This window comes from Mesoplodon mirus (assembly GCF_964341445.2).
Source record: "Mesoplodon mirus genome assembly, chromosome: 3".
Taxonomy (NCBI): domain Eukaryota; kingdom Metazoa; phylum Chordata; class Mammalia; order Artiodactyla; family Ziphiidae; genus Mesoplodon; species Mesoplodon mirus.
In genome coordinates, this window is record NC_138978.1 from 39,717,435 (window position 1) to 39,734,738 (window position 17,304).

Genomic DNA, 17,304 nt, shown 5'->3' on the forward strand with positions numbered 1-17,304 from the left:
AATAGATAAATAAAATTAGACTAGTATAAAATAGATAGCTAGTGGGAAGCAGCTGCATAGCACAAGGAGATCAGCTCGGTGCTTGTGACCACCTAGAGGGGTGGGATAGGGAGGGAGGGATGGAGACGCAAGAGGGAGGAGATATGGGGACGTATGTATATGTATAACTGATTCACTTTTTTATAAAGCAGAAACTAACACACCATTGTAAAGCAATTATACTCCAATAAAGACATTTAAAAAAAATTAGACCAATAAGAGGCCTTAGTATGGCCTCTCTTGTCTCTGGCTTTGTTATATCCTGAAGCTGGCCTGAGAATATGGCATAGCCAGCCTTCTTGGCTGTAAGAATGAAGTAAACGCACACTATGAGAATTGGAGGCTTTCCTTAAGGCCCAGCCCCAGTATCCTCCATGGAACCCTTGACTTCCCCAAAATGTGTTCTTTCCTCCTTGGTGCTCTAGAGCTCATCTGAACAACTTCCAGGGCCTCACCACATTGTAAGATCTTTTTGGACAAAGACCAGGCAAAATGCACTCAAATAATAGGACAGTTTAAGTACACTTGGTACCTTACACTGCTGCCTAACCCAGCATTTGGCTCCCTCAAGCCTTTGGCTGTGTTCTGGTTCCCTAGAAAACAGAGCCTGAGGCAAAGCTTATGTAGTAAGATTTCATTGGGAAATGTAATCCCAGGACAGCAAGAGTGAGGGGGAAAAGAGAAGTGAGGCAGGGAAGGAGGGAATGAAAATATAAAGTATGTATGACCAAAGCTTAACAGAAAGCACAGCTAGTTGCTCTGTCCTACAGACCATGTAGAACCATCACTTCTCAGGCAGGAAGAAAGGGAGGGTTGTGTTACCCCACCACTCCCGTAGCCACAGGGGGCGCCAGATCCCACACCCTAAAGCACAGTGGTTCATCTGAGACTAGAAAGGATGAGAGGAGCCTCTGGCTTGGTCAAAATAGGCCCCTGCAGTCCCATCACAATGCACACATTGGAAGCTCTTTCAGAACCTAACCCTCCTCCCAGAGGGCGCTGAGACAACCAGATGTCTTAGTAAAGGACGTGACAGTAGTGGCAGCTGGGTTGTCCATAAAACAGGTGGCCAAGGTCTGGGGTGGGGCAAGCAGATGGGACGAGTGAATTTTCGGAGACAGATGAACTGAGTCCAGTACAGGCACATATACACCCTGGGTAGACTGCCTGGCTGCTGGATTAAGTGACTGAACTAAAGTGAACACTGAGCGCAAGAACAAAAGAGGACCACGTGGGTTCTTCTGCAGCCCTGTCAAACCACCAGGAAAAACCGCAAGATAGTCATCAAAGTTGGGACCTTAGCAACTGAAGGGCAGAGAACCCAGGACCCAAGGACAGTGCATGGCAGCCCCCAGACTTGGCACAGCTGAGAGAACCCAGACTGGATCCGAAACCATTTTATCTGATAACTGGAGAAACTGCTTCTGCCATTCCGAGTCCCTGTAAGCTATGTAAGATAGCATAGTGCAGTTATAGGGAGAGTGAGCGTGGAGAGAGCCTGCTCAGGTTTGCATCCTGGCTCTATCCGTGACCTTAGGCAAGTCACATATTCTCTGAGGCTCAGTTTCTTCATCTCTATAGTGTAGATAATACTAGTACCTATTTGTTATTAGAATTAAACATGCTTAGCACCGTGTCCTGCATAAAGAGTGCAGTAAATATTGGCTGTTACTATTATTCTTGCCCCTCCCCCGCCCCTCTTCCAACTCCTCTTCCCACTGTGACCACCACCATACCACCTCCTTGCTCCCCCACGCCCAGCCCCAGTCCTCTGCTCCAAGAGCAATGGAGCGTAGACCTGGCCATGGCTTCTTCGCTCTGCTTTCCCCAGGGCTCTTCCCTATGAGCCTGAGCCATTCATCTCCCTGGTGACCTGAATCTGAACTAAGAGATGGATGTGGTGTGGCTGAGGCCAGGGTGGTAATGTGCTCCCTTATCTCTGTGCCCCTCACTGGGGCCTAGTTAATTTTCCCTTTGATTTTAATATAGATTTATTGAAAGTTTCAGTTATCAAAACAAACTGCAGCAGCAAATTGGTGTTCTTTGCTGGCCTACAAGTGCCTATAAAGCTGCCATGCTCAGGAACGAATGGCGCTCTCCAGGAGGTCAGTCATGGCAACAGGAAGTCCCTGGGGACATACACACTGCCGTTTAATATTTTTCTTATTAACCTTTTTCTTCTTGGCTATCTAAGCCTCCCCTTTAAATCGGAAATCAAATGGAGCCACCTGCCCAGAGAGGCTCTCTTCCCCAAGCTGCTCCACTGTTCCTTCTCCAGTCCTAGCCTCCCCACCTCTAATCCTCTGACTTCTCCCGGCCTCGCCCATTGTTCCAGAGAGAGTTGTGATTCACATGCCCCAGAGGTATGGCCCAATGCCCCATCCCAACTGTGGAAGGTTGGCTTAGGCTATCCAGCCACTAGTCAGAAACAAAGAATCCCTAGAAAAGATTGGGGCCTCTTCCAGATCTGGTGCTCAGAAGGGAGGAAAAAGGTTTTTTTTTTTTTTTTTTTTTTTTTTTTTGCGGTACGCGGGCCTCTCACTGTTGTGGCCTCTCCCGTTGCAGAGCACAGGCTCCGGACGCGCAGGCTCAGCGGCCATGGCTCACGGGCCCAGCCGCTCCGCGGCATGTGGGATCTTCCCGGACCGGGGCACGAACCCAAGTCCCCTGCATCGGCAGGCGGACTCTCAACCACTGCACCACCAGGGAAGCCCGAGGAAAAAGTTTTTAAAGCAAAAGAGTTGTTTTCCAAAGGGCAGGCAGTCCTGTCAGGAGCTACTGAACTCAACAGAAGCAAAAAGGAGATGATGATCCTAGAGATTGGGCAGATTTTCCTTCCAGCCCAAGAACTGTCTGATTTCATTCTCACATCCCCACTGCCATTCCCAATAAGGCCCCTCCTCTCAATCCCAGCTTGATTTTTGAGACCCTCCATTTTCTGGTACCAATCTGCCTCTCTAAGTGCAACCTGGGTTCTTGCTTGCCCCAGTGGCTCTTATAGGTAGAACCCTCACTGCCACCTCTAGGCTCTGGAATCAGTCCTGTCCCAGGGGAGAGGCTTCATGACCTGGTAACCTCTCCTCTCCCAGTCATCATCTCCTCTTTTGGGCCTGAGGTGCTGCTGGGTCACTTGTAGATGCCGCATCCCAATTCCCAATGGCTTCTCCTTGCTCTTAAACATTCCCTGCCAGCAACAAGGGCTACTGCTCTTCCTTGGAACTCAGACTATGACTAAAGGTCCTGACGGCTGTAGCTGTGCAGCTAGAGTGGTGGAAGGTGCAAGGGTTTGGATCCAGAGAGTCCAGGAGTTGAACCTTGGCTCTGACACTTGCTGCCTCTGTGACTTGGGGAACCTCTCTGTGGTTTCGTTGCATCTTGTGCTTGCATCTACTCTTTTCTAAGGACCACTCTATAATGAAACGACTTGTCTGTATCGCTCACCTACAATACTCTGAGATCCTCAAGGAAGAAGACTGTGTTTTAACGGTCTTTATATTCCAAATATGTCTATTTGATGAATAAGTAAAAAGTCTGTTTCCTCTACTATAAAATGGAGATAATACCTACATAAACAAGAAAGCACCTACCACAGTGCCAAACCAACATGAGGCAGGGGCTCAGTGAGTGAAATTTCCTTCATCAATTTTCCCTTGAAGTTGGTCATCAGCCACCAGCACTCCCACTTTTTGCCTGTTCGCATCTCGGCTTCAAGTTCAGCTCTTCTCTCCTGTTGCCTGCTGGAGCCCTTCCACCACAGTTCAAGTGCCAGCATTCACCCTGGCCCCTTTAAAGTGGTGCCAACTTCTCCTCTCCTCTAGACCAGGCTCCCTCCATTTCTCCAAATCTACTCACAAACTTCTGTCTCCAGGTGGCTCTATTCCCTGGACTACCTTGTAGTTCATCTATAGCAGTGCAGATGCTCCCTACCATCTATACCAGCTGGTGATACCAATAAATTTACATTAATGCTAGTACACCAATGTTGCTGATTCTAGGCCCCCGCCCGCTCCTGTAGAAATATTGGTCCCCTGCAATGTTCCTTGAAAAAAGCCTCAGTTGTGCCCATGGAGCAATACAAGCTACTATGATCCACTGGCTTCTGTCATTAAGTGCACCATGGATGCTGGCCTTGAATGCCTCTGCCTGATGTGCTCAATTCTCATGGTACCATGACAGTGTGAGAGCATGGCACTCTCTCACAAAGTAACAAGATGACTCCCTCCATATTACATGCAGCTAGGGGGATGTGAAGCCCCACAACAGGGAGGTTTGAGCTCTTAAGTGTTTCAGAGGCAGGTCTTTCCACTTATTTAACCAGTCCTTTTTCTTCCCATTTTGTACATCTACTAACAAACACCAGAGGAGCGAAAATAGGGTGAGTTTAATAAGAGCCATCATACTGAACCAGACCCACGATCCCTCTTCAACCCTTAGTCCTATTGTGGAGACTGGCTCATCTGCCAGAACCCCCTCTCCTCTATCATTAGGTTTCTCTCTGGAGCTCTGCTGGCCCTTCCAGCAATATGGTGTCCACTGGGTTATCCAATCATGCTGGTGTATACCTGATCCAGTTATGGGCTTGGTTCAAATTGTTTCCTCTGAGAGGATTTTCAGCCCCATGTAAAACTGTGGACTCAAATAGATATTTGGGTCAGGGGATGTTGCCTGGCTCCCCACGCTGGATGTAGCCAAGTATCAGCTCCAAATCCCATAGGACCACCATTACACTAAATTTCCCCCCCAGGATTTAGTGAATAAATTCCTTTTACTGCCTACCACCTTCTGTTACCTTCCCAGACTAGTGGGGCCTTGTCCTTACACTAGACCCCTTGTGGTTCCATAGCTCCTCCTTCCTGGTCTTGACTTGGTGTTCAAGTCCTCTACACTCAGGCTTCAACCTATGCTTCCAGCCTTATTTCCTAGTAGTTCTTTAACCCCCCTTCTCTTCCAGGCCAAAGGGACTGATTATTAGTCATCAAGGAGCTTTGTATTTCTCTGCCTCCAAGACTTTGCTGGTGGTTCTCTCAACGGGGAGTGCCTTCCCCATTCCCATCTCTCAACTGAACCCCGGGAGAAGCGTGCCCTGCTCCAGGAAGTATTTCCTGATCCCCAAGTGGCTATTCCTTCCCCTCTCCTGAGTCCCCAAACCCTATCTGCCTGTCACACCCTGCATGGTAATGCACAGGCCGGAGGCTTGCTCAACATTCTTGATCTCTAGGCACTGCCCGACCACAGCCCCCAGGACCTGAGAATGCTGCTGTAGGGCTTTTAAGAGGGCATCCAAGGCCTTCAGGGGATCTCCTCCAGCAACCCCAGCTGAACTAAGAGCTTGTGTGTATACTTTTTCAAGATGCAACAAACATTCTTTGAATATCTAGTTTGGGCTAAGCTCCTTGAAAACTCAGGACAGGAACATGAGCTACAGACACAGTTCTTGCCCTTGTAGAGCTTACACTCTACTGAAGGAGACACATGGGTAAGGAACCAAGTGTCACTCAGAGTGATAACTGTGATCATAGAGACCAGTTGCCATGAAGGTTTTAGGATGAGGGGTCAATCACAGCTGAAAAGTTTTCTCAGAGCAGGTGACATTTAAGTCAAGTCTTAAAGGTTGAGCAGGACTTTCCCAGGCCCAGGAGGTGGGGAAGAAAAGAATGAAGAGGGCAATACAGGCAAAGGGAATAACATAAGCAAAGGCTCAAGGCAAAGAAATGGCCCACGTGTGGGTGGGAAGAAAGCCAGTACTACTGGAGCAGAAAGCGTGGCAAAGCGAGTGGTGAAAGAGTTTGAAGAAGTAGCCAAGAGTTAAATTCATGTGTAGTCTTATAAGCAAGTCTTCTTAAGGTGTTTGGACTTGATCTTGAAGGCAATAGAGAGCCACCCAAGGGTTTAAAGTAGGGCAGTGACTAGGTCAGTTCGGTGTTAGGGTGGTACTGTTCAAACTTTAATGTGCTTGCATTCCAAGCACCTGGAGATCTTGTTAAAATGCAAATTGTCATTCTGTGGTCCTGGGAAAGGCCTCAGATTCTGCATTTCTCAGAGTTCCCTGGTGACGCTGATGCTGCTGGTCCTCAGACCCCACGAGAAGTAGGCAGGTCTTAGTGCGATCTCTCTGGCCCTACTTCACACCTTCCCCAATGCATCCACTCACAGAGCATTCTTCTTTTCACTGAAAACGGTTCAAGGCTGCTGTGGCTCTTCACTTTTATTTAACATCTATATTTTAGAAGTTGTTCATTGATAATTTGCTCCACGTCCAGCAAAGGATCAGGTGCAGAGGGCGCAGGGCTGGGGGAAGACAATAAGCAAGACATTTTCCTGCCCAAAAGTGTTCAGCGTCATCTGTGAAGGGGCAGTTTTCCCTGAGCTGCCCTCTGCCAGACTTGTCATAAACATGGTAAATGAGGCCTGTCTCAGTAGTGCTCCCTGGGGCCCCACCTCCTCGGCAGCCCCATCCAGAGATGATCCTGTTTATCCCTAACGGTTGTCTGTGACCTCTAAATCAATTCCCTGTCTGATACTAAAGCCCTGGTCCTCCCCAATCCTCCTCCCAATTCCAGGCTATGTCAATTTGTAAAATTGGAGGCACGTGTGATGACAGGCATTATAAGCGCAGGCTCTGAAGTCAGACTGCCTCGGTTCATGGCCCAACTCCACTACTTATTAGCTGGGTGACCTTGGGCGAGTGGCTTAAGTTCTCTAAGCCTCAGTCTTCTCATCTGTAAATTGGGGGTAGTAATTCTTCCTGTGTCATGGGCTGTTTTGGGACTCAGATGTGGCAATGCCTATAAAGCACAGCCCCTGAAACAAGCAGAGAGTACCCCATAACTGTTAGCTATTGTTTTTATAAATACGAAAACCTATTGTACAGGAGCTTACCAAAGCCCTGTTGAAACCCTGTATAAGCAAAAATCCCTGTCATCCCCTCTCCACCTAGGATGGCTTTTTCTGCTTGTACCAACCCCTCCCTAATGCTGGAGAAACAGAACACAGCCCAAGGCCGGCAGTGCAGAGATCCCCCGCTGGATAAGGCAGCCTTTGGAGAGCATTTACAGGGCAGGAGTCTTCAGCCTCCCAAAGCTGAGGCTCCGTGTTGGAGGGGGATGATTTGTGGATTCCCTCCTACCTCCACGCATCCCCACAGTGTCCCCTCTGCCCGGGGTCACCCAGGCTGCCCCTCCTTCAGGCTGCAGGGAGAGAAGCAGCTTCAATCATTCATCTTAATGTCTTTATTAAGCAAGGTTATGACCAGGATGAGACAAGAAACAAGGTCTTTTAGTGTAAAAACACGGCTCCCTGGGCTTGGCCCCAGGGGACTCCTCCCCGGCACTGCTGCCGCTCCCAGCTACCGCTTCTGGAGGTCCAGGTCAGGCAAGATGATTCTGCCCTGATTTCTCTCTCTCCCTGCTTCTTTGGAAAGTTCTAAGGGCCTACCCAGAGCTTTCATGTCCAAAGGGAAGAGCATGACTTGGCATTTGGTGGCAGCCACGGGGTCCTCAAGGCTGTGTTAGGCTTGAGCCCTAACTTGGGATCACTGTCCTCATCTCCTCATCACTCACCCGCCATGTGCAGGCAGCGACAGCCTTAGCCACTGGGGCCGGAGGGGTGGGGTGGGGGGCACGATGGGGCCTGACCTGGAGTCTGGGCTCAGAGCCTAGGTGATAACAGTATTCCTGATTATGGAAAGATTGAGGAGGATCCTAACAGGACCATTCCACAAGTTCCCATTACTCAGAGAAATTTTCAGAGCCATCGTGGAGTCAGCATATGCTCAGACCCAGGCCTGGGCTCTAGGGCAGTAGCTGTTGGTCCATAGAGCCCATGGCTTACTGACTCTTACCCATCCCCATGCGAGGGCAGCGGTTTGTGGGCAGCAACAGGGCCAACCCCCTGACATGGAGAGAAGGGCAGAGGCTCTGGGAGAACCAGCATCAAAAAACCTCAACCCAGAACATACAAGAAGGCCTCAAAGGGAGCCATGTGCCCAGACCCACCCTTCAGAGGCATGGAAAGAGTCCCCAGATAACCGTTCCCACATTTTAGTAACGTCACCCTGAGAACGCGAGTCCTTAGCTCACCGACATGGGAGGATGAGAATATGGAGCATGAAGAGGTCAAGGTTCAGAAGGAAGAGACGGGTCATCCAACACAGTTTGCTGACCACAGCCCTGCTGAGCCTCAGGCCACTGACTTGTTTCCCACTGTGCTGCTGCCTTCTCAATGGCCCTGGTTTCTCCCTCTATTTCAAGACTTAGCCTGAACGTGACCTTCTCACACGGGCTTCCCTGAGGCAGGCTGGCATAGAAGAAAAGCTCAAGCTGTGGAGTCACGTGGTAAAACTGGGTTCCCATCCTGGCTCTACCCACTTCAAGCCAAGCAACGCTGGGCAAGTCATTGCTGCTCCCTGAGGGTCAGTTCCCTCTTTTGTTCCTAAAGGTCTTGAGGGGTCACTGAGACAGTCTGTGTTCAGCTTAGAGTTCGACCTGGAACACAGCGGAGGAGAGAGAGATGGAGGAGGGAGCCAGGGGTCTCAGTCCTCTTCATCACAGGAAGAATGCAGGGGTGTCCCCTACTCTCCTCCCTGCAGGCTGTGGGTGAGAGGCCTTGGCCAAGGAGGGCCGAGAGAGAGCAGGCGGGCTGTGGAGGGAATGCCAGAGCCGCTGAGGGCAGCACAAAGTCAGAGTGACTTAGCACTGGTCCCAGGGGCTGCATGAGCCAGGCAGGCTTTCACAGAGATATCCAGGGAACAAGAAATACCAGCAAGGAAGTTGCCCCATTAATAAATAAGAAGGCGGGAAATTAATGATGGTCTGAAAATGGCTGAGCTACTGAACTCGTTCTTTAAATCTGTCTTTAACAAGAAAAATAAAGAAAAGAGATTTGGCCAATTAGGGGGTAACGAAGACATTGTAAAAATAGCACCTGACAAAAAGCACACATTGGTGGCGGGGGGAGGCACTGAGTGAACATCTAATGGCCTTGACCCTGCCCCTACCCTGACCCCAGAAGAAGGCTAACAACGCAGGGGAGAACAGGGGATCATTACAGGGCCTGGGAAGGAGTAGGGAAGGAACCAGAATGGGGAAACTCCGATTTGGGCTTAATTGATGTTTTTTAAGAACCTATCGTGAGCCAGGTACAGTGTTCTCCGACATTGTCTCCTGTGAAGACTGGAATGAAGGTGAGAATGGGGGCGAGGGGGGCAGATAAAAGGGGAGCCAGAATGAGGGCACATGAGGTGATTGAAGGGTGCCCAGAGATGGGGCATCTCTAAGGGCAAGGAAAAAGCAGGACCCTGATTAGAACCACAAAAAGTCTAGGCCCCTGACATATTTGGGGTGGCCGCTTTGGACCGTATGCCTGTAAACAGCAGAAGGGAACAGCTGAGGAGGCATGGGAGGGAAGGACAAATGTGTCAGAAGGAGAGACCTGGAGCCTAAAGGAGAGGGCGCAAAGTGCTTACATGGAGGAAGGAAAGTGAGAGATGGTATTTGGGTGGGGCTTAGGGAAGGAGGGGCGGGGTGCGGGGCCCTTCTGCTAAGTTCTGGAAAAAGCACACTGCTCGCCAGCTCCAGGGCTCCACCGCGGCCCAGGTGACTCACCCACTGAGCAGCATGGCAGCCTCAGTGACAGATGGCGTCGCAGGGTGAGTGTAAGCGAAGGATCTTCAAGAAATAAGAGAAGGGTGAGCTAGAAAGATGAGGGTGAGAAAGAAGTCCCAGAGAAGGCGTGACCTTGTAGGGCGAGCTACAGGGGTAGAGTCTGGTTGCTGCTCTGCACACCCCACCACCCAGGTCACTGGTCAGTTACAGCAGTACTCATCCCACCCACTCTCCCTGAGCAGCTAGGGACAGGGAGGGTGTCTGCAAGAGGAGCAGGGTCACAGAGGAGGAGATTTAAAGGTGGGCTCTTGGGCTTCCCTGGTGACGCAGTGGTTAAGAATCCGCCTGCCAATGCAGGGGACACGGGTTCAAGCCCTGGTCCAGGAAGATCCCACATGCCACGGAGCAACTAAGCCCGTGCACCACAACTACTGAGCCTGCGCTTTAGAGCCCGCAAGCCACAACTACTGAGCCCACGTGCCACAACTACTGAAGCCCGCGTGCCTAGAGCCCGTGCTCTGCAACAAGAGAAGCCACCGCAATGAGAAGCCCACACACCGCAACGAAGAGCAGCCCCCGCCCGCCGCAACTAGAGAAAGCCTGTGCACAGCAACAAAGACCCAGTGCAGCCAAAAATAAATAAATAAAATAAATAAATTTATGATAAATAAATAAATAAATAAAGGTGGGCTCTTGGGAAGATCTAGGCAGGGAGGGAGGGGTGGGGCTTGAGGAAGAAAGTAAGGGAGGGAGCATGCAGGTCCAATCTACCCCCACCCGTGCCCCCTCTTATGCGCAATTGAACGTGGTCCTATGGCTAGGAAGGGAGCCAGTGCATCCTCACCCCTCTCCATCCTTTCCTAGGCCATGCTCCACCCTCCCCTGCAGTCCCTGGGTGCTGCCTTTGGGCTAACCCGCACTGCCCAGGGAAGCCAAGGCCCAGAGCTTCCCCCGGGGACAGAGGTGGTCCAGGGTCCGTCCTGAAATCTGGTTCCAGGATTCAGTCCAAAGTGGCTGGACTGTAACAACACTGACATCGTCCACGTGGGGCATGGGGGGTACAGACAGTGACGCTGCAGGAGAAAAGGAGGGCAGTCGGTGATGAATAGGGGCAGCCAGAGTCTCGTTAGAGGGGGTGTGGAGAGGATGGCCACTGCAAGGATGAGCCTGGGGCCTGATTTATCATCTTCAGAGCTGATCTGAGCGAGAGGGGTTAAGTAGCAAGTTAATGAAATCTGCAGATGCTGCTAAATGGGGAGAGCTGGATGGTTAGAGGGGATACAGGAGGGAGGCAAGCAGGCAGGCTGGCCCCTGAAGGGGACTCATGTGGAGGGGAGAGAAGATAGACGTAGCCCAGCTGAGGGGAATCCTGTCACATAGTCCCTGAAATCCGATTTTGTCCAGCCAGGGAGAAAGAGGTTAGACAGACAGCAGGGAGGAAGGGAGAAGCCAGGTCCTGTCCCAGGGAGGTCCGCAGGGACAACAAGCTTCACATCCCCCCCCACCCCAATCCCAATGGGCTTCAGCAAACACTTACTGGGCAGCCCCTGAGCCCCGGAGACGAGCAGGTGGGTGGGCCAGACGGGGCCTCTGCCATCTCTTCCCCCAGGCTGAGTGGTGAAACAAGTAACTACAGTTCGCTGCCGTGATAAGTGCTGTTGAGCAACACAAAGGAGGGAGCAATTAATTCTGACAGGGGAGGGCAGGGAGGTCAGGGTGACATTAAAGCAAGCCTTGAAAATAAGGATTTTACCAGGCAGAAAAGGGAACAGAGGGATGCTAGGCAGAAGGAACAGCACGAGCCGCTGCCAGGAAAAGCGCAAGGGAAGCGGAGGGAAAGGGAGCTGGCCCAGCAGAGACGCCTGTTCAGGGAAGGAAATGGGCCAGGGGAGACCAGCCAACAGCCCTGTGTGCTCCATGCACCGCTGGGCTCAGCTGGGGGCACCGGGTGTTGTGTAGCCAGCCCAGGTCCTGTGGTGGTCTGCATGTGCAGGGCAGGCCCGTGGGCAGCAGGATCCTCGCCAAAAGAGCTGCTTCTGCGTGCCAGCTGCACTCTCTACCTCTAACAGGAGACCAGGACCTCCATCATGGGGTTGACACAAGGATGAAATCAAAACATCCATAGAGCTTTTGGAACAAGGCCTGGCACACAGTAAGTGCTTACTAAATGTAAGTTATTATTATTTTGGTTGTTAATATTTCTAGGCTGAAGCTAAAAATCTGGGCCAAGGGTATGGCTGCAGCTCCAAAATGCAACCAGGGAGCCAGCAGAAAAGTGGCTACTTAGTAAGTAGAAACTAGGGCCCATGAGACAGAAAGTAATTCGTCACTCTAGTGATGAGGTGGGACAGGATGCTGGTGAGACATCAGGGCCCAGAGATCCCTGAGAAGCGGGAAGACTGACACTAGGCTATCGAAAGGAATGTTGGGGACGAGGCTGTCAACACCTCTTCTCAGACCCAACAGGGGCAGTTCCTGGAAGCAGAGAAGGAGGGCGGTTTGCATCTGAAGGCTAAGCTCTCTGTTCCTTCCTCCAGCCCTCAGATCAGTCCTGGGAAGATGAGTGCAGCCCTTCCTACAGAGGCCCTCCCTTCTCTACTCTTGTCCTGAACAGTAACCCTCTCCCTGTAAAAGAAACTTCCCATAGGGAAGTAGCAAGGGTATAGTGGCAAGACATGTGTTTCACTCCTTTTTATTCTGTATTAACTAGGTATTCAGTGATTGTTTGTTGGATGAAGGACCAACTCAATATGTAAAAAATTTTGAAGCTCTTCTGCATAGCACATTATAATCATACTAGAAAAGCCTCCCCCAACCCCCTCTCCACACCTCTTTCCTCATTCCATCTCATGGCAGCTGGCATGAAGAGAATGGCTAATGGTGTGGCTAGTTAAAGAAAAGGCCTTGATACGATCCAGCAATTCCACGCCTGGGTATTTATCCAAAGAAAATGAAAACACTAATTCAAAAAGATATATGTACTCCTATGTTCATTGCAGCATTATTTACAATAGCAGAGATATGCAAGCAACCTAAGAATCTATCGATAGACGAATGGACAAAGAAGATGTGGTACATATATGCAATGGAATATTACTCAGCCATTAAAAAAAGAAATAATCTCGCCATTTGTGGCAACATGGATAGACCTGAAAGGTATTATACTAAGTGAAATAAGTGAGAGAAAAACAAATATTGTGTGGTTTCCATTATGCATGGAATCTAAAAAAACAAAACAAACAAAACAGACTCATAAATACAGAGAGCAAACTGGTGGTTGGCAATAGGAGCAGGGTGGGGGGAGAAATGAAATAGGTGAAGGGGATTACGAGGTACAAACTTCCAGCTATAAAATAAATGTCATGGAAATGTAATGTACAGCATAAGGAATATAGTCAATAATATTGTAACAACTTTGTATGTTGACAGATGGTTAATTAGACTACTTATTGTAGTGATCATTTCATAATGTATTAAAAAACTGAATCACTGTTGTACATCTGAAACTAATATAATATTGTATGTTAACTATAATTCAGTTTTTAAAATTAGATAGAAAATAAAATAAAGAAAAGGCCTTGGAGTCAGACAGCCCTGAGATTCAGACTTTGCTCTACTACTCACCAACTCCATGCTCCTTAGGAAGTTACATACCCCCTTAAGTCTCAGTTTCCTCTGCTGTAAAATGGTTATAATAATAATAATACCTACTTCATAGGTTTTTTGGGTTAAATTAATAATTCATAATAGTTCTTATAAATAGTACAGTGTGCCTGGCACACAGAAATTGACTCTAAATGGGGTTGGATTCAATAAAATCAAAACAGTAGAGAAAATTGAAACAGTAGTATAGTAAACATCCCAATTCTCCCTTCACCTCCACCTTGTATCCCTTCAATATTTCTCTAGGGGACTGTTCTTTCCCTGTTGCTATATGGGTTTTTTTTAGTCAGGTCCTATAACTTTATTGTTTAGTAAAAACTGGGCTTTTAGACCCACGAAGTCATAAGGTTGTGTAGGCCCAGTAACAATCCATCCTCAGATGGAAGAGACAGATGTGAGACTGAGCATAAGCAGGACTGGAGGGCACAAGCAACCTGCCGAGCAGGTACCCCAGACTCCCCTATTGTCCATGACTGGTGCACCAGTGCGTTTCCTCTGCTCACACCTATTTGCATGGAGGAATGGCCAGGGAGTAGGAGGAAAAAGCCCTACCTTCGTTCTTGGTTGGATTGACTCAATACAGGGGGATAAGCTGAAAATGGACAGTGGCTGCACTGAAAGACAGTGATGAGGGAAAGTGTTCCCAATGGGCAGAGCACTGGTCATCCACTTTGTGTGGAAAGAGAAGTGACTCGGGGATAGAATATATCTGGACTCATGGACAGTGGTTAATGACTGGGCTGACTGGTCAGGGGCCTGGAAGGAACAAGGTTAGAAGATGACAGACAAGAAAGTCTGGATAGTGGCCAGTGACTGGACCTATGAGAATGGACACAGGAAGATTGGTTCAAGATGGCGGAGTAGAAGGACGTGCTCTCACTCCCACTTGTGAGAGCACCAGAATCACAACTAACTGCTGAACAAACATCGACAGGAAGACACTGGAACTCACCAAAAAAGATACCCCATATCCAAAGACAAAGGAGAAGCCACAATGAGATGGTAGGTGGGGTGCAATCACAAAAAATCAAATCCCATAACGGCTGGGTGGGTGACTCACAAACTGGACCACAGAAGTCCACCCACTTCACTCCACCCAGAGTGAAGGTTCTGAGCCCCACATCAGGCTTCCCAACCTGCGGGTCCGGCAACGGGAGGAGGAATTCCCAGAGAATCAGACCTTTAAGGCTAGTGAGATTTGATTGCAGGACTTCAACAGGACTGGGGGAAACAGAGACTCCACTCTTGGAGGGCACTCAGAAAGTAGTGTGTGCATTGGGACCCAGGGGAAGGAGCAGTGACCCCATAGGAGACTGAACCAGACCTACCTGCTAGCATTGGAGGGTCTCCTGCAGAGGTGGGGGTTGGCTGTGTCTCACTGTGAGGACAAGGACACTGGCAGCAGAAGTTCTGGGAAGTACTCCTTGGTGTGAGCCCTCCCAGAGTTTGCCATTAACCCTACCAAAGAGCCCGAGTAGGCTCCAGTGTTGGGTCACCTCAGGCCAAACAACCAACAGTGAGGGAACCCAGCCCCACCCATCAGCAGACAAGCAGATTAAAGTTTTACTGAGCTCTGCCCACCAGAGCAACACCCAGCTCTACCCACCACAAGTCCCTCCCAACAGGAAGCTTGCACAAGCCTCTTAGATAGCCTCATCCACCAGAGGGCAGACAGCAGAAGCAAGAACTACAATCCTGCAGCCTGTGGAACAAAAACCACATTCATAGAAAGATAGACAAGATAAAAAGGCAGAGGGCTATGTACCAGATGAACGAACAAGATAAAACCCTAGAAAAACAACTAAATGAAGTGCAGATAGGCAACCTTCCAGAAAAAGAATTCAGAATAACGATAGTGAAGATGATCCAGGACCTCGGGAAAAGAATGGAGGCAAAGATCAAGAAGATGAAAGAAATGTTTAACAAAGACCTAGAGAGTTAAAGAACAAACACCTAGAAGAATTAAAGAACAAAAAAACAGAGATGAACAATACAATAACTGAAATGAAAAATACACTAGAAGGAATCAATAGCAGAATAACTGAGGCAGAAGAACGGATAAGTGACCTGGAAGACAGAATGGTGGAATTCACTGCCATGGAACAGAATAAAGAAAAAAGAATGAAAAGAAATGAAGGCAGCCTAAGAGACCTCTGGGACAACATTAAATGCAACAACATTCGCAGAAGGAAAAGGAGAAGAGAGAGAGAAAGGACCCGAGAAAATATTTGAAGAGATTATAGTCGAAAACATCCCTAACATGGGAAAGGAAAATAGCCACCCAAGTCCAGGAAGCGCAGAGTCCCAGGCAGGATAAACCGAAGGAGAAACACACCAAGACACATAGTAATCAAATTGACAACAATTAAAGACAAAGAAAAATTATTGAAAGCAACAAAGGAAAAATGACAAATAACGTACAAGGGAACTCCCATAAGGTTAACAGCTGATTCCTCAGCAGAAACTCTACAAGCCAGAAGGGAGTAACATGACATATTTAAAGTGATGAAAGGGAAGAACCTACAACGAAGATTACTCTACTTGGCAAGGATCCCATTCAGATTCGACAGAGAAATCAAAAGCTTTACAGACAAGCAAAAGCTAAGAGAATTCAGCACCACCAAACCAGCTATACAACAAATGCTAAAGGAACTTCTCTAAGTGGGAAACACAAGAGGAGAAAAGGGCCTACAAAAACAAACCCATAACAGTTAAGAAAATGGTAATAGGAACATACATATTGATAATTACCTTAAATGTGAATGGATTAAATGCTCCAACCAAAAGACACAAACTCGCTGAATGGGTACAAAAACAAGACCCATATATATGCTGTCTACAAGAGACCCACTTCAGACCTAGGGACACATACAGACTGAAAGTGAGGGGATGGAAAAAGATATTCCATGCAAATGGAAATCAAAAGAAAGCTGGAGTAGCAATACTCATATCAGATAAAATAGACTTTAAAATAAAGAATGTTACAAGAGACAAGGAAGGACACTACATAATGATCAAGGGATCAATCCAAGAAGAAGATATAAGAATTATAAATATATATGCACCCAACATAGGAGCACCTCAATACATAAGGCAACTGCTAACACCTCTAAAAGAGGAAATCGACAGTAACACAATAATATTGGGGGACTTTAACACCTCACTTACACCAATGGACAGATCATCCAAGCAGAAAATTAATAAGGAAACACAAGCTTTAAATGACACAATACACCAGATATATTTAATTGATATTTATAGGACATTCCATCCCAAAACAGCAGATTACACTTTCTTTTCAAGTGTGCATGGAACATTCTCCAGGATGGATCGCATCTTGGGTCACAAATCAAGCCTCAGTAAATTTAAGAAAATTGAAATCATATCAAGCATCTTTTCTGACCACAACGCTATGAGATTATAAATGAATTACAGGGAAAAGAACGTAAAAAACACAAACACATGGAGGCTAAACAACATGTTACTGAATAACCAAGAGATCACTGAAGAAATCAAAGAAGAAATTTAAAAATACCTAGAGACAAATGACAATGAAAACACGATGATCCAAAACCTATGGGATGCAGCAAAAGCAGTTCTAAGAGGGAAGTTTATAGCTATACAAGCCTACCTCAAGAACCAAGAAAAATCTCACATAAACAATCTAACCTTACACCTAAAGGAACTAGAGAAAGAAGAACAACAAACAAAGCCCAAAGTTAGCAGAAGGAAAGAAATCATAAAGATCAGAGCAGAAATAAATGAAATACAAACAAAGAAAACAATAGCAAAGACCAATAAAACTAAAAGCTGGGGGGCTTCCCTGCTGGCGCAGTGGTTGGAAATCTGCCTGCTAATGCAGGGGACGTGGGTTCGAGCCCTGGTCTGGGAAGATCCCACATGCCGCAGAGCAACTGGCTCGTGAGCCACAACTACTGAGCCTGCACGTCTGGAGCCTGTGCTCCACAACGGGAGAGGCCGCGACAGTGAGAGGCCTGCA